This window comes from Hemiscyllium ocellatum, chromosome 33 (genome assembly GCF_020745735.1).
Source record: "Hemiscyllium ocellatum isolate sHemOce1 chromosome 33, sHemOce1.pat.X.cur, whole genome shotgun sequence".
NCBI classification, from domain to species: Eukaryota; Metazoa; Chordata; class Chondrichthyes; order Orectolobiformes; family Hemiscylliidae; genus Hemiscyllium; species Hemiscyllium ocellatum.
Window position 1 is genome coordinate 16,123,299 of NC_083433.1, and position 23,560 is coordinate 16,146,858.

Genomic DNA, 23,560 nt, shown 5'->3' on the forward strand with positions numbered 1-23,560 from the left:
CTGGCACTGTGAGGCATCAGTGCTAACCACTGTGCCACATTCCGCCCACAGTTGTAACCTCTTACAGGATGTCATTCAAGCGAGAATACAATTCATACATCTCTCGAGGCAGACATAGTTAGTAAACTCAATCCTGTGATGATGCTGTGTATTTTGTCCTGCTTTCTTTTAAGAGAGAGATGCCAAGCTGTGGTAATGAAACTTCATTTTCTTTTTAAAGTTGGAACAATAGAAGCAGTCTGGCTGGGCGTAGCCAGCTCTCGAAGAACCAGAATTTCACATTTTTAGTTTTTTTTAGCTTCGAGCAGTTGCTAATGTAAACTTGAAGAACTGGAAGTTATTTCTCCCTTTCTTGATCACAGTCAACAGCTCTTCCTGGGCTGCTAGGCTGCACGTGAGACAAAGTCTGTCTTCCTGAATTTGCCTTTTTTGCCAAGGAGTGTGTTTATGGGATGTTGTTATATTGGAACAGTTAATTAGTAACAGGTACTGTATCTATTATTCTGTTAATAGAGTTGTTATTCTAAATTCCTCCTTCTTTTGTTTTATTTTAACTACAGTGTTTAAATAAATTGTATTTTGTTTAATATTGAGTGGTTTGATCAGTCACATCACATCTGGAACACAACATTTCCCATTGACCTTCAAAACAAGAAAGAGTTAGAGTCTAGGCTACCTTCTTAAAATATTTTAAGGGGTCTGGTCTGGTCTATAACAATAACAGTATCACTGTTCATTAGAAAAGTTCTGAGTTTACCAATGGCTTGGCCACTGACCTTTCACCTTCAAGGGGCACAGACAGGATCAGATCCCACTGAAAGTGACCAATGAAAATTTCTTGGCTTGTAAATTGGAGACGGATATAAAACACATGCTTACAAAGTCCAAAGGCTGTGCACTCAGCCTGATTTGCAAATCCTTCGCCTGCCATTTGGGGTCAGGTTGCCCCCTGGGAATTCTCTTCAAGTGCTTACAACTGGAGTTACCTCCTTGGTATGAGTAAGTTACAAGGACAGATTACACAAATTAGGCCTGTTTAGTCCGTAACTTAGAAGGTCAGGGGGTGATCTGATCAAAGCCTTCAAGACAGGGAAGATAAACAAAATCTGTTTCCACTGACTGGGGATTCTAGAACAATGAGGCATAGTCTGAGAATTAGGGCCAGACTGTTCAGGGAGTGATGCTGGGCAGCACTTCTGCACAGAAAGGGTGGGATTATGTACACCAGTAATCTTTAGCCTCAACGCGCAGTAGACGCCTTACTTCTACGACTATCGTTGAGCATGAGGACCAACCCAGGCTCAATGAGAATAGCTGGGGACGTCAGGAATTTGTATTTTTATTTATTCACGAGATCAGGGTGTCACTGACTAGGTCATCATTTATTGCCCTTCCCTGATTGTTAAGAGGCAACCACATTGCTGTGGGTCTGGAGTCATACGTAGGCCAAACACAGAAAGGACGGCAGTTTCCTTCCCTAAAGGGCATTAGTGAACCGGATGGGCTTTTCCTGACAATGGATTCACGGTCATCGTTAGACTCCTAATTCCAGATTTTTATTGAATTCAAATTCCACCATCTGCCATGGCGGGATTCGAACCTAGGTCCCCAGAACATGACCTGGGTCTCTGATTCTGCAGCATCTTCAGTCCTCCCTTGCTCCTAGTCTCTGGATTAACAGTCCAGCGATGATCCCATTAGGCGTTCACCTTCCCCAACCATAAGACACAGGTGCAGAAATTAGGCCATTCAGCCCATCGAGTCTGCTCTGCCATTCAATCATAAGACCATAAGACGATAAGACATAGGAGTGGAAGTAAGGCCATTCGGCCCATCGAGTCCACTCCGCCATTCAATCATGGCTGATGGGCATTTCAACTCCACTTACCAGCGTTCTCCCCGTAGCCCTTAATTCCTCGAGACAACAAGAATCTATCAATCTCTGCCTTGAAGACATTTAGCGTCCCGGCCTCCACTGCTCTCTGTGGCAATGAATTCCACAGGCCCACCACTCTCTGGCTGAAGAAATGTCTCCGCATTTCTGTTCTGAATTTACCCCCTCTAATTCTAAGGCTGTGTCCACGGGTCCTAGTCTCCTCGCCTAACGGAAACAATTTCCTAGCGTCCACCCTTTCCAAGCCATGTATTATCTTGTACGTCTCTATTAAGTCTCCCCTTAATCTTCTAAACTCCAATGAATACAATCCCAGGATCCTCAGCCGTTCCTCATATGTTAGACCTACCATTCCAGGGATCATCCGTGTGAATCTCCGCTGGACACTTTCCAGTGCCAGTATGTCCTTCCTGAGGTGATGAGTTTCTCAAACCCATTCTCCCAATCTCTCCCTGTAACCCCTCGTCCCCTTGACAATCAAGAATCTATCTCCGTCTTAAATATACTCAATGACCTGGCCTCCACAGCCTTCTGTGGTAATGAACTAAATGCTAAACATGAGACACTAAGCTACACCACAGCATGCTAAGGGAAGTGGAGCCATAGAATCCCTACAGTGGGGAAACAGGCCCTTCGACCCAACAGGTCCACATCAATCCTCCAAAGAGTAACCCAGCCAGACCCATTCCCCTACATTTACCCTTGACTAATGCACCTAACGTACACATCCCTGAACACTGTCAGCAATTTAGTATGGCCAATCCACCCTAACCTGCACATCTTTGGACTGGAGGAGGCAGGGAGAACATGCAAACTCCACACAGACAGTCGCCCGAGACTGGAATTGAACCTGGATCCCTGGCGCTGTGAGGCAGTAGTGTTAACCATTGAGCCACCAGCGAGGGCCATCAGATCACAGAGTGGTGGACTAGACCCTATGGGCTCAATGGCCTACTTGTGCTTCTACAGTCACAGATGTCCGCCAAGTAGTAGAACACTATCAACACAGCCAAGCGGTCCCAGAGTAAATAGATGTGCGACAGTGTGTCAGTGTTTTTTGTAGCAGAATGTGAACCAGATTCAAACTGTTTGTCTCCTTTTCCCAACGCTCCCCCGAGACCAATCGGAGACTCTCCCCGTTGTGTCAACACGCTGGCCTCCTGGCGTTGGGTCTGCCAGCAGCCAGAGACACAGAGAGGCCAGCAGCACAGTGCCCGCTGAGACTCACAGTAAACTGCAGAACTGGCACCCAGGGGCCAACTGGCAAGACTGCGTTAACATTGACACGTCGGCCCTCTGCCCCCCCCCCCGACACAGGACTGACCTCATGTCTGCACTGATGGGCAGAGACAGGGAGCTGTTAGACATGAGGCTGGGAAAACACAGCAAGCCAGCTGAGTGGGGGTGCGGAGTGCTGTGCTAACCCAACCCCTGAACGTCCAAGCTTGGAAATGCAAGGCAGAAATTTGCCTTTTCAACGACTTGTGAAGTGTCAAGAGAAATCAGGTCACAGGATTCGCAAGTATTACACGAGAGTCCAAAAGTAACCAAAAGCAATTTCGATATCAATCAAAGGGCAAAAGAGCTGGACCTAATTAAATCGAACATTTCTCTTGAACGAGTGTCCGTTACTAACATCTCAAAGGGAGCTGAGAATCCAATTCGAGATAAGTCAGTCTTAACAGCTTTCTAAACGGTAAATGACAGTGTTGGAGGAGGGGTGTAGACAAAAATATAGCCACGGTTTGAAAAGAAGTTGCCTTAAATCTCTCTCAAATGAAAGATGCAAGGCTATGAGCCGCTGCTGTCAAGAATGTGAAAAGAGCGAGCTCATTTTATCTTCCGCACCTTGTGATCAGAGCGGGATTGTCTGCGGTCCAAGTGCATGCACAAACATAGCAAAGTATAAATAATGTTCCGGGGGTTGGAGGCTTCCTGTTTATTGGAAACAGGCCGCCCAAAGTTGTGCCCATCCCCCCTCCCCTCCGTCTCCCTGCCAGGCCAGCTCTCCCTCCTCCCACCCAAGGCCCTGCCAGAAACTGGGTTGAGATGGACAGGCTCCAAAGATACAGCTACAGGCTGCCAAGTCTTTGTCCCTTCTCCAGTTCTCCTTTCGGAATGCTCTGCTGATTTCGCCCCAGCCTCGGCCCAGTCCACTCCCTCAGCTCGAAGGCTCCCGGCTCAAGTCCCACTTGAGCACAGGCTACACACTTCTAATGTAAAAGTAAGTGGAAAGTAAAGCTCCCTCTACACTGTCCCCCATCAAACACTCCCAGGTCAAAGACAGCACGGGATTACGTACAGAGAAAAGCTCCCTCTACACTGTCCCCCATCAAACACTCCCAGGACAGGGAGGGCACAGAGTTAGATACAGAGTAAAGCTTCCTCTATACTGAACCCAACAAACACACCCAGGACAGACACATCACAGGGTTAGGTACACAGTAAAGCTTCCTCTACCCTGTCCCCATCAAACACTGCCAGGACAGGGAATCACGGGGTTAGGTACAGAGTAAAGCTCCCTCTGTACTGTCCCCATCAAGCACTCCAGAACAGGGACAGCACGGGATGAAATACAGAGTAAAGCTCCCTCTACAATGTACCCATCAAACACTCCCAGGACAGGGACAGCACAGGGTTAAATACATAGTAAAGCTCACTCTATACTGAGCCCATCAAACACTCCCAGGACAGAGACATCACGGGGTTAGGTACAGAGTAAAGCTTCCTCTCCACTGTCCCTATCAAACATTCTAGAACAGGGACAGCACAGGGTTAGATACAGAGTAAATCTCTCTCTACATTGTCACCCTATGAAACTCCCAGGACAGGGACATTGCGGGGTTAGATACAAAGTAAAGCTCCCTCTACACTGTCCCCGATTAACACTCGCAGGTCAAAGACATCACACTGTTACATACAGAGTAAAGCTCGCTCTACACTGGCCCCAGCAAACACTCCCAGGACAGGGACAGCACAAGTTTAAGTGCAGAGTAAAGTTCCCTCCACTCTGTCCCTATTAAACATTCCCTGGACATTTGTCTGCATAGCCTTAACCTTGTTAATATTTCCCAGAGTTTAGAAGAATGAAAGGTGATCTCACTGAAAAGTGGATAAGTTTTAGAGGGCTTGAGAAAGTAGATGAAGAGAGGGTGTTTGTCCCAACCAGAGAGTCCAAGCTCGGGAATCAGAGTCTCCAGCTAAGAGATTCGAGATTTAGGACTGAAAACTATTTTGGAGACTTGTGCTTTTTAACACCAGAGGGTTGTGTGTGCTAACTCACTCAGAATGTGAAAGAGGGTTGATTTCTGGTCCTTAAGGGAATCCAGGAATATGAGTAGGGATAAGGAAAGTGAGGGTGACGAACCCCTCACTATTAACATTCTGGGAGTGACCATTGACCAACTGAACTAGACCAGCCATACAAACACAGTGGCTACAAACGCAGGTCTGAGGCGAGGAATCCTGTGGTGAGTAACTCACCTCCTGACTCCCCAAAGCCTGTCCACCTTCTACAAGGCACAAGTCAGGAAGGTGATGGAATACTCCCCACTTGCCTGGATAGGTGCAACCCCAACAACACTCCAGATGGTTTACACCCTTTGGGACAAACAGGCCTACTTGTTTGGGTAAACACTCCATAAGCACCCACAGCCTCCACCACCAACGCTCCCTAGCAGCAAAGTGTACCCATCTGCAAGATGCACTGTAGGTCATCAAAGATCCTTCGACACTTCCATCTTGAAGGACAAGCGTAGCAGATACATGGGAACACCACCACCTGCAAGTTCAAGGGGCCAATGCCCCTTCGGTCTGTAGCCCGATCATGAGATCAGTTCATTTTGATTTCCCCACTGAAATACGGACATCACTATCAAGACTTAGATTTACTGCCTGTGCCAATCATCCCGGGGGAAGCTGGCATCTGGCCTTTCCCTCCAACTACTTTTCTCCAGCTGGTGAAACGTCCAGGATTTTGACCCTTCCTTCTTGCATATAGAAAGAGTCGGCCTGTTATTCTCGTTCTCTCCTCACTGGGCACCCTTCTCATCCCAGAATTCGCTCAGGCTAGCTTACAGGCAGACCAAGGATGTTGGCCTATTTTCACGTCCAATCTGATTTGTTTCTGGTAACTACATTCGCCTCCTGCATCCTTCCACCCCCACCTCCCCCCGTTCCACAGCTTTTCTCTCTTTCTTTCTCTCTCTCTCTCACACACACACACATACAAGAATGAGTCAGTCATGTCTGAGTCTGTTGTTTAGCACAGGCCCCTCAAGTCTTTAGAAGTATCCATGCGAAAGGTCACGGTTACCATGGTAACCTGCCCAGCACTGCCTCCTCCACTGCACACAATCAGGACAAAAATGATGTAACGGTGTCTGTGTTAAAATTCATGGTTCTCCTCCATCCTCTCTAGTCAGGGCTCTTAGGGAGGCTGGGTGATCTCAAAACTTCGAAGTTTAAATCTCAGGCCCAAGGAGTAGGCCTCAGTGGCACTGCACAGAGTGTGTGTGTGTTGTAAAGCGTCCTAAATTTAAAAAAAAGAGGGTGGGCAGATGGCTAGAGACAAACAAGAGAGAGGAGTGGGGGGAAACAGGACGTAAACTGGAGGAAAAAAACAACAAACTGGCTGGCAGGCTGACAACACTAAATGCAGACCGATGGGTTGAGTGGAAGTTTGATTGGAGGGTAAATGTGGTGAAAGGGGACTCAGGAACAGCAATTAACTCAGGAGGCAATGCAGGCTGCCAATTATCCAGGACTGTTCTGGAGTCTTGAAGCCATCAGTATTAACTCCACTGAGGTCGGCATCCCGTCACCGAATCACTGTTTACATAAATAGTCAAAAGGCTTCAAACCATCCATGACAAAGAGGCCCACTCGATTGGCAGCACGTCCATAAACATCCACTTCCTCCGCCTCAGTAGCGGACAGTGTGTACCCATCTACAAGATGCACTGCAGAAATTCACCAAAGATCCTTAGACACAACCCATTTCCATCTAGAGTAGCGGGGTGGGTCCAGGTGGGATATGCTTTGGAGGGTCAGTATGGACCCTATGGGCTGAATGGCCTGCTTCCAGATGGTAGGGGTTCTGTGATATCGCATACAATTTTGTTCTTCTTATCTAGTGAAGGATATGTTCACCATGGATGGGTGTAAAGGAGAATCTAGGAGAAAGTGAGGACTGCAGATGCTGGAGATCAGAGCTGTGTTGCTGGAAAAGTGCAGGAGGTCAGGCAGCATCCAAGGAGCAGGAGAGTCGACGTTTCGGGCATGAGAAGAAGGACTCATGCCCGAAACATCGACTCTCCTGCTCCTTGGATACTGTCTGACCTGCTGCGCTTTTCCAGCAACACATTTTCAGCTCTGTAAAGGAGATTCCCCAGATTGATCCCTGGGATGGCAGGATTGTCTTATGAGGAGGCTGGTGAAATAACTCCACAGAGGCCGGTATCCTGTCACTAAGTTACCCTTTATATACATATTGGGAGTCCTTGACACTGATCCAGCTCCCTCAGAGCCAGCTCTCAGAGTGAACAGAACCCCTGACTCTCCTGTTTTTATCTGTCAGACAGGGCTCCCCGATTGGACCAGATTAATAGCCCCAATCACAGAACTCATATTCTATGACATCCATCTGGCTGACCTCATTCCAGTCACTATAGTAACCAGCAGGAAATTATTGTGAACAGTCAGCACATTAGTTCCTTGTTGCAGATAGACAGGGTGGTGTAGAAGACACTTGCCTTCATTGGTCAGAACACTGAATATAGGATTCGGGACCTCATGTCGCAGCTGTACAGGACACTGTTGAGGTCACTTTTAAAATACTGCAAAACATTCTGGTCTCCCTGCTAAAGGAAAGACATTGTTAAACTTGAGGGGGTTCAGAAAAGATTTACAAGGATGTTGCTGGGGTTGGAGGGTTTGAGCTATAGGGAGAGGCTGAACAAGCTGGGGCTGTTTTCCCTGAAGTGTCGGACGCTGAGGGGTGACCTTGTAGAGGTTTATAAAATCTTGAGGGGCATGGCTAGGTAAATAGCCAAGGTCTTTTCCCCAGGGGTGGGGGAGACCAAAATTAAAGGGGCATAGGTTTAGGATGAGAGGAGAAAGATTTAAAAGGGACCTAAGGGGCAACGTTTTCATGCAGAGGGTGGTGCGTGCACGGTATAAACTGCCAGAGGAAGTGGCTCTGTGTCCATGTTTAACATCTCCTTCTATGCCTTTCGCTCTCGTGTGTTTCTCCTGCTTGCTCTGAAATAGATCACCGTTATTAGGATTAAATGCTCCTCATGGTAACGGGGTTCCACACTGTAACTACTCTCTGAACTCTGAAGAAGAGTCACACCAAACTTGAAACCTCATGGAGTCATCCAGCACAGCAACAGACCCTTCGGCCCAACCAGTCCATGCTGACCATAATCCCAAGCTAAACCAGTCCCACCTGCCTGCTCCTGGCCCATATCCCTCCAAACCTTTCCTATTCATATACTTTTCCAAATGTCTTTTAAACATTGTAACTGTACCCGTATCCACCACTTCCTCAGGAAGTTCATTCCACACATGAACCACCCTCTGTGTAAAATATATGCACCTTTTTTAAAGTCCTTCTCCTCTCACCTTAAAGGAATGGCCCCACCCTCAGGAAAAGACACCTTATCGAAGAGTAAGGGGTGAGCCATTCAAGACTGAGATGAGGAAGAATGTCTTCACTCAGGAAGCTGTGAACCTGTGGAATTCTCTCCCACAGGAAGCTGTTGGGGCCAGTTCGTGAGATATATTCAAGAGGGAGCTGGACACAGCCCTTGCGGCCAAAGGGGATCATGGGATATGGAGAGAAAGGGGGTACGGGATACCATTGCACGATCAGTCATGATAGTATTGAAATGGTGGCGCAGGCTCGAAGGGCCGAATGGCCTACTCCTGCCCCTATGTTCTATGTTTATACCCCTCAAGATTTTATAAACCTCTTTAAGGTCAGCTCCTAACCTCCTACACTCCAGTGAAAAAAAGTCTCAGCCTCTCCTTATCACTCGACCTGTAACATGAACTCTGCTTCTATCTTCATGGATGCCAGCAGAACTGCTGGGCTTCTCTAGCACCTAATTAAAGAAATAGAAGGACATCATCCTTCCTTTAGCATGGCTGAGTTAAATATATGAACTCTCTTCCTAACATCACTCTGGGTTTACTGGATGGATCACTGAGATTCAAACTGGGGCCTCAACACCACTTTCTCGAGGGCAATTAGGGACAGACAAGAAATACTAGCCCAGCCACTGACACCCATACTCCATGAAAGAATCAATTCAATAAGTAAATAACACACACAAAGGATGTATGGATAAGATAAAGGTATAAAGGTCTTGAGAATAATTTCTGGAACAGTTGAACTTGATGGTGGACTGCTCTAGGCAGACGTGGGTACTGTAGGTGCTGGAGATTACAGTCATGATTAGAGTGGTGCTGGAAAAGCACAACAGGTCAGGCAGCATCCGAGGAGCAGGAAAATCGACCTTTCGGGTAAAAGCCCTTCGTCGGGAATGATAAAGGTAGACTGCTCTAGGCAAAGAAAGTTAATGTGTTTTTGCTGCATCTGCCTAATGAGAGAGAGAGAGAGAGAGAGAGAGGAGAGAGAAAAGAATGGGGGAAGAAAGCAAATAAAATAGTGAATAAAATTAATGAAACAGAGAGACAGAAATAGTATCCAGTTGTACAGCACAGAAACAGACCCTTCGATCCACCTTGTCCAATCTGACCAGGTATCCTAAATTAATCTAGCCCCATTTTGCCAGCACCTGAACTATATCCCTCCAAATCCTTCCTATTCATACACCCATCCAGATGCCTTTTAAATGTTGTAATTGTACCAGCCTCCACCTCTTCCTCTGGGAGCTCATTCCATACACGCACCACCCTCTGTGTGAAAAAGTTACCCCTTAAGTCCCTTTTATATCTTTCCCCTTTCAACTTAAACCTATGCCTTCTAGTTCTGGACTCCCCCACTCTAGGGAAAAGACCTTGACTATTCAACTTATCCATGCCCCTCATGATTTTATAAACCTCTATAAGGTCACCCCTCAGCCTCTGATGCTCCAGGAAAAACAGCCCCAGCCTGTTCAGCCTCTCCTTATAGCTCCAACCCTCCAACCCTGGCAACATCCTTGTGAATCGTTTCTGCACCCTTTCAAGTTTCACAACATCCTTCCGATAGGAGGGAGATCAGAATTGAGCGGGAGGGGAAAGCAAGTGAAGATAGCAGAGAGACAAGGGCAACAACAACTTCCATGCACATAGCACCTCATTTGTTACTGTTAGATTCTGCTTTCAGTCAAACTCAAAACTTTCCCAAGACACTGAATTTACAAATTGTTCGACACTGTCATCTTAACAGACAAAACAGTGACTTGTATTTATCTAACAGTTTTCAAGATGTCTCAATGTACTTCAGGATGGATTTAAAATGCAAGTGTTATTTTCAGGAGTGGCACCATGGCTCAGTGGTTAGTACCACTGCCTCACAGAACCAGGGACCTGGCTACGAATCCAGCGTCAGGTGACTGTATCAGGGATGTGTAGGTTAGGAGGATTAACCATGGGGAATGCAGGATAACAGCGATTGGGTAAGGGAGTGTGTCTTTGGAGGATTGATGATGGGCTGAATGGCCTGCTCCCACACTGCAGGGATTCTATGATCAGTGGGCTAGATTGAGTAGATAGAGAGTAACTGTTCTCGTTCATAAAAGGAACTAGAGGGCATAGAAATAAAGTGATGTGCAAAAGTAGCAAGGCTCATTGTGGGAACTAACTGTTTCACTCAGCGAGTAGTTAGGGAATGGAATGCACTGTCTCAAAATGTTGTGGTGGTGGGTTCAGTTGAGGCAGTCGAGAGATGATTATTTGGACAGAAATTGCAAGCAGCAACATTGGGAAAGGGCATGAGATAGTATAGTCAGTACCGGCATGATGGGCCAAATGGCCTCGTCTGTAACCATTCTGTGAAGTAATAATCCTGTGAGCACCTGGGTTATTCTTTTCTTTGAAACTACATGCAAGGCACTATATAAATGCAAGCTGGTTTTGTTGGCCATCACCAAACACTGTGGAGGGCAGTGACGCAAAACAAGGACGGCCTGTGCTCAATCAATCAAGATCGTGTGTGTGCGTGTGTGTGTCTGTGTGTGTGTGTCTGTGTGTGTGGGTGGGTGTGTGGGTGTGTGTGTGTGGGTGTGTGTGTGTGTGTGTGTGTCTGTGTGTGTGGGTGGGTGTGTGGGTGGGTGTGGGTGGGTGTGTGGGTGTGTGTGTCTGTGTGTGTGTGTCTGTGTGTGTGTGTGGGTGTGTGTGTGTGGGTGTGTGTGTGTGTGTCTGTGTGTGTGTGTGTCTGTGTGTGTGGGTGGGTGTGTGGATGTGTGTGTGTGTGGGTGTGTGGGTGTGTGTGTGTGTGTGTCTGTGTGTTTGTGTGTGTGTGGGTGTGGGTGTGGGTGTGGGTGTGTGTGTGTGTCTGTGTGTGTGGGTGTGTGTGTGGGTGTGTGTGTGTGTCTGTGTGTGTGGGTGTGGGTGTGTCTGTGTGTGTGGGTGTGGGTGTGTGTGTGTCTGTGTGGGTGGGTGTGTGTGTGTGTGTGTGTGTCTGTGTATGTGTGTGTGTGTGTGTGTGTGTGTGTGTGTGTCTGTGTGGGTGTGTGTGTGCGTGTGTGTCTGTGTGTGGGGGTGTGTGTGTGTGTGTGTCTGTGTGGGTGTGTGTGTGCGTGTGTGTCTGTGTGGGTGTGTGTGTGTGCACTCTGTGAATGTGTGGAGGCTGTTCACCTGCAGTTAGCACACACTGCTCAGTGAGCAGGACCCTCGGCCCGTCTCTCCACAACTGAAGAGATTCGCAGATTGACAGCCCAACTGCTTCGTCACATGACAGTGCACCTTCGGTGACCTTCACGTAGGACTTGAACAAGAGCCCCTGACCCAAAGGTGGGGACACTCCCCTCTGCACCATCTCTGCACAGATAACGACTGGACCACGGCTTTTCCTCCTCTTTAATCTAGGGCAGATGGAGTCATAGAGATGTACAGCACGGAAACAGACCCTTCAGGCCCACCAGGCCATGCTGACCTGATATCCCAACCCAATCTAGTCCCACCTGCCAGCACCTGGCCCATATACCTCTAAACCATTCCTATTCATGTACTAGATGCCTTTTAAATGTTGTAATTATACCAGCCTCCTCCTCTGCCTCTTTTATATCTTTGCCCGCTCACCCTAAACCTAGGCCCTCTAGTTCTGGACTCCCCAGCCCAGGGAAAAGACTTTGTCTATTTATCCAGCCATGCCCCTCATAATTTTATAAACCTCTCTAAGGTCACCCCTCTGACATTCCAGGGAAAACAGCTCCGGCTGATTCAGCCTCTCCTTATAGCTCAAACCCTCCAACCCTGGCAACATCCTTGTAAATCTTTTCTAAACTCTTTCAAGTTTCACTATATCCTTCCGATAGGAGGGAGACCAGGATTGCACGCAATATTCCAAAATAGAGTGACCTTCTCTTTATTATCCAAACAGCTCACCTCACCCTGCTCTCCAAAACAGACCCACAATTAACTGATAACACTTCTTCAATTGCCTTTACCCTCATGCCTCTGCAGACCAGGCATTTAGACCACAGGACAGAGGGAAATGGAGGGCATTTAGCCCATCGAGTCTGCTTCACCATTCATCTAGATCTTGGCTGATCTGACAACGCTCGACGACTGTTTCCTACCTTTTCCTACAGCTCCTGCCCCGCTGAGTACAGCCAGCTCTAATAAAAATGCCATGGTTCCATTCCCATGCAATCCCGCGTTATAAGAAAATCACGCAATAGTCGAGCAATTTAAACTATTGGGGCAGGAAATGGGGTACAGCTAACACAGGTCTGGAAAGTTCTACAAATGATGGTCAAAATTCTTCAAACGCATTCAAGCCAATTTGCACTGAAGAAACACACGCTACAGCAGAACCGACTGTGATTAAAACTCTGTCTCTGCTTTGAATATACTGAATGACTCATTATCGACAGGCCTTTCATTGAATCAAATCGCTGCAGTGCACCACAAGGCCATTAGGCCCACCAAAGCAGCCACCCATCCTAACCCCTTGCTCCCACAGCCAATCTACCTATCCTTCAGACATCTTTGGGATGAAATCCACAGAGTACACATAAACTCGGCACAGGTAGTCATCCAAGGCTAGAGTTGAACCTGGGTCCCTAGCACCGTGGCGGCATGGTGGCACAGCGGTTAGCACTGCTGCCTCACAGTGCCTGAGACCCGGGTTCAATTCCCGACTCAGGCGACTGACTGTGTGGAGTTTGCACGTTCTCCCCGTGTCTGCGTGGGTTTCCTCCGGGTGCTCCGGTTTCCTCCCACAGTCCAAAGATGTGCGGGTCAGGTGAATTGGCCATGCTAAATTGCCCGTAGTGTTAGGTAAGGGGTAAATGTATGGGTTGGTGGCGGGTCGGTGTGGACTTGTTGGGCCGAAGAGCCTGTTTCCACACTGTAAGTAATCTAATCTAATCACTATGAGGCAGCAGTGCTAACCACTCAGCCACTGGAACATCCCCTGCAGCAAAGCGTTCCACAGTTTCACTACCCTTGGAGAGAAGGAATTCCTCGTCATCTCTGTCTTGAATGTGCGATCCCTTATTACGGGATTGAATTGAACTGCATTTATTGTCACGTGTACTGAGACACAGGGAAAAGCTTTGCCTTCCGAGCGATACAGGCTGATCACAGAGTTAAGTGGCATTGATAGTAAATAATAGGTAAACAGCAGCAAAAACAAAATCACAGCTACAGGTGAATGTTAAGACTTTGTGAGTCCTTTCAGAATTCCAACAACAGTAGGGTAGAAATTGTTTCAAAACCAGCTGGTGAGTGTGTTCAGGCTTTTGTACCGTCTCCCCGATGGTAATGGTTGTGGAAAAGTCTTGCCAGGGTGGGATGGATCTTTGAGATTATACCCTCTTGTCCTAGACTCTCCCACAAAGGGGATATAACCTTTCTCCATCTACCCTATCAAGTCACTACAGGAGCTTCTATGTTTGATAAGGTCGCCTCTCATTCTTCTGTATTCCAATGAGTACAGGCCCAACCTACTCAACATCTCCTCATAAGACAGCCCTGGACTGCCATAGATGCCAGTATATCTTTGCTTAGTTTTTTTTAATGAAAAACATGCTTTATTCATAAAAATATCTTTATATACAGACAGAGTCACTGAAGCAGTTCAGTTCTGTACAGTAGCAAATGGAGAAACAAACAAATATTGGAGTTTGACTCGATCCAACAAATAAACCAAAGCCATCTCTTACAAGACTATATTTATATATATAGGAGGCAGTCGGAGGGTCTGATAGCTGAATAGACCCCCATTAACCTTCAGCAGAATGACCTCACACGGTGGTCTTTCCCCACTGTGCCTTGGCAGTCGCTGCCTTAAGTTTTAGTAGTCCTGGACCTTGGAATGTGCCAGTCTGTAACACTCAGTTGGGGTCAACTCCTTGCTCTGGAAGACCAACACGTTTCGGGCAGACCAAAGAGTGTCTTTCACCGACACGATGGTCTTCCAGGCGCGTTTGTCTCGGTGTGCGTCCCAGAGAGCACGGAGTCCCGCATCACGGAGCTGCTCAGAATAAACCTCAACCACTGCGTCTCTCTCCAGACTTCCTCACATTGAGGTGGAATATACCCAATAAACTACTGAGAAAGCAGCATATCAGCCTTTGACTGGAGCTGGTTTCACGATGATAACGCCCCTTTCTTCATCTGAGACTGAGAGTAAACATAGCTCTTCGGGCACAGAGCAGTTGGCATAAAGATAAGCAGTTGGCTTAATTCTTAAATCCTTAAACCGTTCACCTTTTGCAGAGGGGGGGAAAGTGACATCCAGCATGATGCACATCCCAAAATAATGAGCATTCATTCTCAAATGTTTCCCTCACCCACGTCTCAAGGCAGAGTGGATACAATAGAGCAGCTGCATTGAACACTGATAGAGTATGTCTCACTCTCTCTCTCTGATCATGGTGTTTGTAAAGCCACCCTCTGCTATAGCAGTGTGTAAGACCATAAGATATAGGAGCAGAATTAGGCCATTCGGCCCATCGAATCTGAATCATGGCAGATATGTTCCTCAACCCCATTCTCCTGCCTTTTCCCTGTAACTCTTGCTCCCCTTATTAATCACACACCTGTCTATCTCTCCCTTACAGACACTCAGTGACCTGGTCTCTACAGCCCTCTATGGCAATGAGATCCACAGATTCACCCCCCAACTCCAGCTGAAGAAATTCCTCCTGGAGACTAAATAAAAAGCGCAAGGTTCTGAGGAAGAATCACTGGACCTGAAATGTTATCTCGGGTCTCTCTCCAGAGATGCTGCCAGACCTGTTGAGCTTTTGCAGTAATTTCCGTGCTTGTTCCTCCTCGAGACTACATAGGAAAGCTGTTGAATGCTGAGAAACATACTCAGGAGTGGCATTCTTAACATTTAAGAAACCTTTCGCTTCTGGAGAAATGGGGAGGCGATGGCCTAGTGGTATTATCGGTAGACGGTTAATCCAGAGTCCCACGTAAAGTCCCGGGGACTCGGGTTTCAATCCCACCTCAACAGATAGTGGGAATTGAATTCAATAACAAATGTGGAATTAGGAGTCTAATGATGGCCGTGAATTTGTTGTCAGTTGTTGGGGATTAAAACCATCTGGTTCACTAAGGCCCTTTAGGGAGGGAACTGTCATCCTTTATAAAAGCAAATTACTGCGGATGCTGGAATCTGAAACCAAAAGAAAAAATGCTGGAAAATCTCAGCAGGTCTGACAGCATCTGTAAGGAGAGAAAACGGGCTGACGTTTCCAGTCTAACTGACCCTTTATCAAAGCTAAGAATGTATTCCTGGAAAAGCGCAGCAGGTCAGGCAGCATTCAAGGAGCAGGAGAATCGACGTTTCGGGCATGAGACCTTCTTCAGGAATGAGGAGAGTGTGCCCAGCAGGCTAAGATAAAAGGTAGGGAGGAGGGACTTGGGGGAGGGGCGATGGAAATGCGATAGGTGGAAGGAGGTTAAGGTGAGGGTGATAGTGGGGGTGGGGGCGGAGAGGTCAGGAAGACGGTGCTGAGTTCGAGGGATTTGACTGAGACAAGATGGGGGGGGAGGGGAAATGAGGAAACTGGAGAAGTCTGAGTTCATCCCTTGTGGTTGGAGGGTTCCTAGGCAGAAGACTAGACTCGAAAGCTAGACTCGAAACGTCATCTCTTTTCTCTCCTTACAGATGCTGTCAGACCTGCTGGGATTTTCCAGCATTTTCTCTAACTGTCATCCTTTACCCAGTCTGGCTGACATGTGAGTCCAGACCCACAGCGATGTGGCTGACTCTTAAGCTGCCCTTTGGGTTATTAGGGATGGGGAATAAATAGGTCTAGCCAGAGAGGTCCACATCCCCTGAATGAATTTTTAAAAAAGCTGTTTTGTTCTCAGAGTGAGGAGTTGCAAATTTAGAACGGGAATGAGGGTGAGTCTCTCCTCTCAGAGGGTTGCCGAAGCTGGCTCATTAGGGTGAGATAGAGGGATTTCTAACGAGTGAGGGAAATCACGGGTGAAGGCGGGAAAGTGGAGTTGAGGAAATTCACCTTCTTGCATACAAATCCCTCTGCCCTTACGGCCCGACCTTCTGAGATCGCATCTCTCCAATCGCAGCCTCTTGCACGTATCCCCAACTTTAATCGCTACACCACTGAGGCTGTACGCTCAGTGACCCGCACTCCGTACTCTGGAACTCCCTGCATAAACCTTCCCGCCACTCTCTCTTTCCAAGATGGCGACGATGGAATAGGCAGTGTCCGGACTTGAGCACGGGTCTCCTCCAATCCGTCGGCTTTTCTTCCTTCCTAGTCTTTCCTTTCTTTATTTTTTTCTTTTTTGTTCCTTTTTTTCAGTTTCTTGGTGCTTTTTTTCAACCTGCCTTCTGGCCGTGGAGGCAGCAGTGGGTACGGGGCGGCTTGGTGGCTCAGTGGTTAGCACTGCTGCCTCCTAGCACCAGGGACCCAGGTTCGATTCCAGCCTTGGGCGACTGACTGTGTGGAGTTTGCACATTCACCCTGTGTCTGCATGGGTTTCCTCCGGGTGCTCCGGTTTCCTCCCACAGTCACAAAGATGTGCGGGCCAGGTAAATTGGCCACGCTAAATTACCCATTGTGTTAGGTGCATTAGTCAAAGGGAAGGGGGGGGTCTGGGTGCGTTACTCTTCAGAGGGTCGGTGTGGACGTGTTGGGTCGAAGGGCCTGTTTCCACACTGTAGGTAATCTAATCTGAGGTTGAGGCCCAACAGGAGCCAAGATGGTGGTTGGTGGGGAAGTAGTGATTGGCAGTGTTGCTGATGGTGACCCCGGGTGGGATGTAGCCCAGGGCAGACAGTGTGACCTCAAAGGGAAAACCCAGTTTGGAGCGACTGCAGGCCCATTGCTTATGAAAGGACTGTAATGTTTAACTTCTAATTTTATTTCTTTATTTTTCTACTTTATATTAAAACTAACTATAGTGGTGAACTGTTTAAACTTATTTCTTTCTCTTTCTATTTTTGTACCTAAGATTTTGGACTTAGCTACCCTGTATCTAAGATGATGCTGGGAGGGGCAGCATGGTGGCTCAGTGGTTAGCACTGCTGCCTTACAATGGCAGGAGCCTAGGTTCGATCCCAGCCTTGGGTGACTGTGTGGAGTTTGCACGTTTTCCCTATGTCTGTGTGGGTTTGCTCCGGTTTCCTCTCACAATCCAAAGATGTGCAAGTTAGGGTGAATTGGCCATGCTAAATTGCCCATAGTGTTCAGGGATGTGTAGATTAGGTACATTAGCCAGGGGTGAATGGAGAGTAATAGGGTGGGGGAATGGGTCTGGGTGGGTTACTCTTTAGAGGGTCGGTATGGACTTGTTGGGCTGAAGAGCCTGATTCCACACCGTAGGGATTCTTTGGCAACAATGTACACTTTCCACGTGTACTCCTGGACTTGAGTATGCATGACAATTAAACCTAAATCTAAACCCTCCCTTCAAATCTTACCCCTTTGTCCAAGGATTTGGTCACTCAGTTTGAATATCACTTTATACAGCTCAGCTCATATTTTGTACTGCACTTTGTTAGGCACCTTAGGAAATTTTATTGCAAACTTGACTCAGGTCCCACAGCTCAGTTGCTAGGCCATTGGCCCTTATGAACCAGGAGCTGAGAGCTCAATGCTCGCTAGAGCCTTTCAAGTCCTGTACTCTCTCTTTGTTGTTCTCATTGCCCTGTTTCTGTCGTCGGACACAGAGTAAAGTTCCTGGTCCAAATCCTGGTGGAAACATTGCTGAGATTCAGTAGCCTCGTTAAGTGTGTTGTTAAGCCTGTTTTGTCATAGTGTGTGCAATTCCTTTCGGAATGACGTTGTGAAACTTGAAAGGGTCCAGAAAAGATTTACAAGGATGTTACAGGATGTTTCCTGAAGAAGGGCTCATGCCTGAAACATCGATTCTCCTGCTCCTTGGATGCTGCCTGACCTGCTGCGCTTTTCCAGCAACACATTTTCAGCTCTGATCTCCAGCATCTGCAGTCCTCACTTTCTCCTTTACAAGGATGTTGCCAGGGTTGGATGATTTGAGCTATAGGGAGAGGCTGAATGGGCCGGGGCTGTTTTCCCTGGAGCGTCGGAGGCTGAGGGGTGACCTTATAGAGGTTTATAAAACCATGAGGGGCATGGGCAGGTCTTTTCCCTGGGATGGGGGAGCCCAGACTAGAGGGCATAGGTTTAGGGTGAGAGGGGGAAGATATAAAAGGGACCTAAGGGGCAACATTTTCATGCAGAGGGTGGTACGTGTATGGAATGAGCTGCCAGTGGATGTGGTGGAGGCTGGTACAATTGGAACATTTAAAAGGCATCTGGATGGGTATATGAATAGGAAGGGTTTAGTGAGATATAGGCCAAGTGCTGGCAGATGGGACTAGATTAGTTTAGAAATATCTGGGCAGCATGGACGAGTTGGACCGAAGGACCAGTTTCCGTGCTGTATATCTCTATCGCTTGATGACACCATGGTAAAGCCCTTATCTCTGAGCCAAGGGGCCTGGGATCTAGTCCAGAAACATTCCTGACCAGGTTGTTTGAACATATATATAAATGCAAATTGTCATCACATGATGCCACTCTCTAAAAGTAATTAATTAATCAAAATACTGAGAGCTTTCAATGTGATCGACAATAGCGTTTTCTTATTAAAACGTTTCTCCCTTTGTTTAAAAAAACGAAAGAACTGCGGACACTGAAAATCAGAAACAAAAACAGGAATTGCTGGAAAAGCTCAGCAGTTCTGGCAGCATCTGTGGATAGAAATCAGAGTTTAACGTTTCGGGTCCAGTGACCCTTGCTCAGAGCTCAGCAGAATGGGATTGAGACACATACCAGCTGTGATTGAAAGGCACAGCAGATTTATTGAGCCGAACAACCTCGTTTTGGTTCCTATGGAGACTAACAGAACGAGCTTTTCTGCGGTTAGAGTTGTTTGCCTACTGAACAATGTTGAGTTGGTGTCAAAAGTGTGGTGCTGGAAAAGCACAGCAGGTCAGACAGCATCTGACGAGCAGGAGGGTCGACGTTCTGCTCCACCCACCTCTCTGACCAATCACCATCACCCCCACCACCTTCATCCACCTATCGCATTCCTAGCTACCTTCCCCCCAGCCCGCCTCCCTCAACATTCCTGATGAAGAGCTTATGCTCGAAACGTTGACTCTCCTGCTCCTCAGATGCTGCCTGAACTGCTGTGCTTTTCCAGCACCACACTCTCGACTCTAATCTCCAGCATCTGCAGTCCTCACTTTCTCCAATGTTGAGTTAGTGTTGACGTTAGTTTGTTCTTTATGAGTTTTAGAACATAGAACATTACAGCACAGTACAGGCCCTTTGGCCCTCGATGTTGCGCCGACCTGTCATACCAATCTGAAGCCCATCTAACCTACACTATTCCATGTATGTCCATATGCCTGTCCAATGACGACTTAAATATACTTAAAGTTGGCGAATCTACTATCATTGCAGGCAGTGCATTCCATACCCTTACTACTTGTCTGAGTAAAGAAACTACCTCTGACATCTGTCCTATATCTATCACCCCTCAATTTAAAGCTATGCCCCCTCATGTTCGCCGTCACCATACTTGGAAAAAGGGTCTCCCTGTCCACCCTTTCTAACCCTCTGATTATCTTATATGTCTCTATTAAGTCACCTCTCCACCTTCTTCTCTCTAACAAAAACAGCCTCAAGTCCCTCAATCTTTCCTCGTAAGACCTTCCCTCCATACCAGGCAACATCCCAGTAAATCTCCTCTGCACCCTTTCCAAAGCTTCCACATCCTTCTTATAATGCGGTGACCAGAACTGTACACAATACTCCAAGTGCGGCCGCACCAGAGTTTTGTACAGCTGCAGCTTAACCTCATGGTTCCGGAACTCGATCCCTCTATTAATAAAAGCTAAAACACTGTATGCCTTCTTAACAACCCTGTCAACCTGGGTGGCAACTTTCAAGGATCTGTGTACCTGGACACCGAGATCTCTCTGCTCATCTACACTACCAAGAATCGTACCATTAGCCCAATACTTTGCATTCCGGTTACTCCGACCAAAGTGAATCACCTCATACTTGTCAGCCTTAAACTCCATTTGCCACCTCTCAGCCCAGCTGTGTTTTTTAAAACCTGAAATCTTGTCGTGTTATACGCCTTTAAGTTGGCAAATGGGAAGAATATTGTTTTAACTGAGAACTTTGAGCACGTCAAAAGCGATGGGCTAGAATCGACCATCGTCCCCCGGGAGTTGTTTTCTAGTCGTGAAGGGGAGGTGGACATTGCTGGCAAGGCCTGTATTTGTTACCCATTCCTCGCTGCCTTTGAACTCTGCGGCTGGTTAAACCGTTCCAGAGTGCAGTTAGGAGTGAGCCACGTTGCTCTGGGTCTGCAGTCACAATGTAGGCCAGACATGGTGAAGAATTCCCTCCCAAAGGGACAGGGGTGGGTTTTTACAACAATCGACTGTTCCACGGTTGCCATTAAAAGAGCTTTTAACTCCAGATTTTACTGGATTCAAACCTCGCCATCTCCCACGGTGGGATTCGAACCCATGTCCCCAAATCCTGGGATTCTTGCTGACCAGTCCACTGGAATTAACAATTCATCACTGCCACTCCAAATTCCATTTTGTAACTTTCCTCTTAAGATTGGATTTTTGGGACAGTGTCCCTATAAAGGATGGTTATTCATGTTAACCAGTTAATTTATTCATCAGCTCTTATCTGTAATGGTATAAAGAGAGGGTGCTAGGTAAGGCTGGGGCAGCGACAAAAGATCTGGGTTCAAGTCCCAATATCACTGAACAGGGTTAATTTGATTTGATTTGATTATTTATTGTCACATGTACCTGGGTACAGTGAAACGTTTTGTTTAGAGTGCAGTACAGGCAGATCATACTGTACAAAGTGCATCAGGGCATTAGAGTGGTGGCTCAGTGGTCAGCACTGCTGCCCCACAGCACCAGGGTTCAATTCCAGCCTCGGGCAATTGTCTGTGTGGAGTGTGCACATTCTCCCCGTGTCTGCGTGGGTTTCCTCTGGGTGTACCAGTTTCCTCCCACAGTCCAAAGATGTGTAGGGTGGATTGGTTGTGCCAATGTAATCAGGGATATGTAGGTTAGGTGCATTAATCAGGGGATATGTATAGAAATAGGTGAGGGGAATGGGTCTGGGTGGGATACTCTTAGGAGGGTTGTTGCAGACATCTGACAACTCTTGATGTAATCTGCAGCTATTCCTGTATCCAGGGGGGCCTGGAAATTATTGATTTGAGGCACAGGGAGGAGAAAGCAGAGTGTGACTCTTTCCTCATGAGAATCTCAGGTGGGGGGTGTACTTTTGGAATGTGATTCCTGGCTAATTCCCTCCCAGTCCAGGGCCACAAGCCTGCATTGACCTGTTTCCACACCACAGGGATTCAGTGATAATACAGGGCGAGGGATACGACACTGCGGCTGCAGGGAAGGTGCACAAAGAGGGAGGTCAACATTAAATTGAAAATTAGAGAGGTCCATTCCGAAGTCTAATAACAGCGGGGAAGAAGCTGTTCTGGAACCTGTTAGCATGAGTGGTTAAGCTTCTGTATCTTCTGCCCTGTGAGGTTGGAAGAGATTATAACCGGGGTGGGAGGGGTCTTTGATGATGTTGGCTGCCTGAAATGCAGACCGAATGCTCTCTGTAAACCTTGTCAGTGCCATCAGCAGAGTTATATACACAGACGAACGCAAGAGATTATCCAGGGAGAGTGCAGTCATAGCCCTACTGAAAGGCTAAAGAGACTAGCTGGCCTACGTGTGTCCCTGATTCATGTGTCTAAGGGACGGTGTGATTGTTATGATTCAGTAATTGCCATATTAAACTGCTGCAAAGGCTCCACAGATGGTTCCGAGTTGTTCATGAGCAATCCGAACCTGGCAGGTTCCTTTGCTTAACGCTGAACGTTCTTCCGATCGTAACCATGTCAGGTGCCCAGGATTTCAGCCTCTCAGAGCCGGCCTGGAGAACGTGGCAGATAAACTGCAGAGTTGTTTAGAAAAGGCTTTTCTTCAGAGAAATGAAATATTTTCTCCAAACCCTTTTCTCCACTCATGCAGCAAGAATACTGGGCGAGGCATCAAAGGCTTTTTGACCAATAGGAACGCGACCAGCCATGTTTGGCAGATGTGTCTGTCTGTGGTTGGTGACTGAGCCCCCCCACCCTATAGGCTTGTGGCCTTGGACTGGGAGGGAATTAGCCAGGATTCACATTCCAAAAGTACACCCCCAACCTGGGATTCACATGAGGAAAGAGTCACACTCTGCTTTGTCCTCCCTCAAATCAATAGTTTCCAGGCCCCCCAGGTCCCCCTGGATACAGGAATAGCTGCAGCTTACATCAGGAGTTGTCAGAAATCCATTATCTCAGCCTCAGGAGATCACTGCAGGGACCCCCGGGGGGGGCAGTATCGTTGACACAACTCCCTTCAGCTCCTCCATCCTTGACCTTCCCACAATCACAAGGTCAGAGAACATTCGATCATGATTGCACAGAGTTCAGTAACATCCACAACTCCTCAGATACTGAAACAGTCCCGTCTCCATATGCAATACACCCTGAACAATACTCCATCTCGAACTGATCAACAGAAAGCGATATTCACAGCTTCCTCCCACAGCTCAAAGATGTGAAGGTTAGGGTGGATTGGCCAGGCTAAATTGCCCTGTAGTTTCCAGGGATGTGCAGGCTAGGTGGGATAGCCAATGGAAAAGCAGGATTACAGGGATAAAGCGTTACATGAGGTGTCTGGATCTGGGTGGGACATTCTTTAGAGGGTCCGTGCAAACTCAATGGGCCGAATGACCTCTTTACACACTGTAGGGATTCTATAGTTCCATGATTCTTAAAGTCACAGGCCATGACTATTTCCAACAAGAGGGAATTTAACAATTCCCCCCTCCTGCGCCCCCCCACCACCTCTTGACACCATCACCTAATCTCCCCATTATCAACATCCTGTCGGTTATCATTGCAGGATTCCTAGCCTCTGACCTGCTCTTGTAG

At 47.4% G+C, this 23,560-nt stretch overlaps 1 protein-coding gene across 1 annotated transcript in view; it reads right to left on the reverse strand.

The window, feature by feature from the left end:
- Window positions 1-23,560, reverse strand: part of LOC132831524 (guanine nucleotide-binding protein subunit alpha-12-like) — a 65,874-nt gene that overhangs the window by 40,765 nt on the left and 1,549 nt on the right. The gene's annotated exons all lie outside the window — the stretch shown is intronic.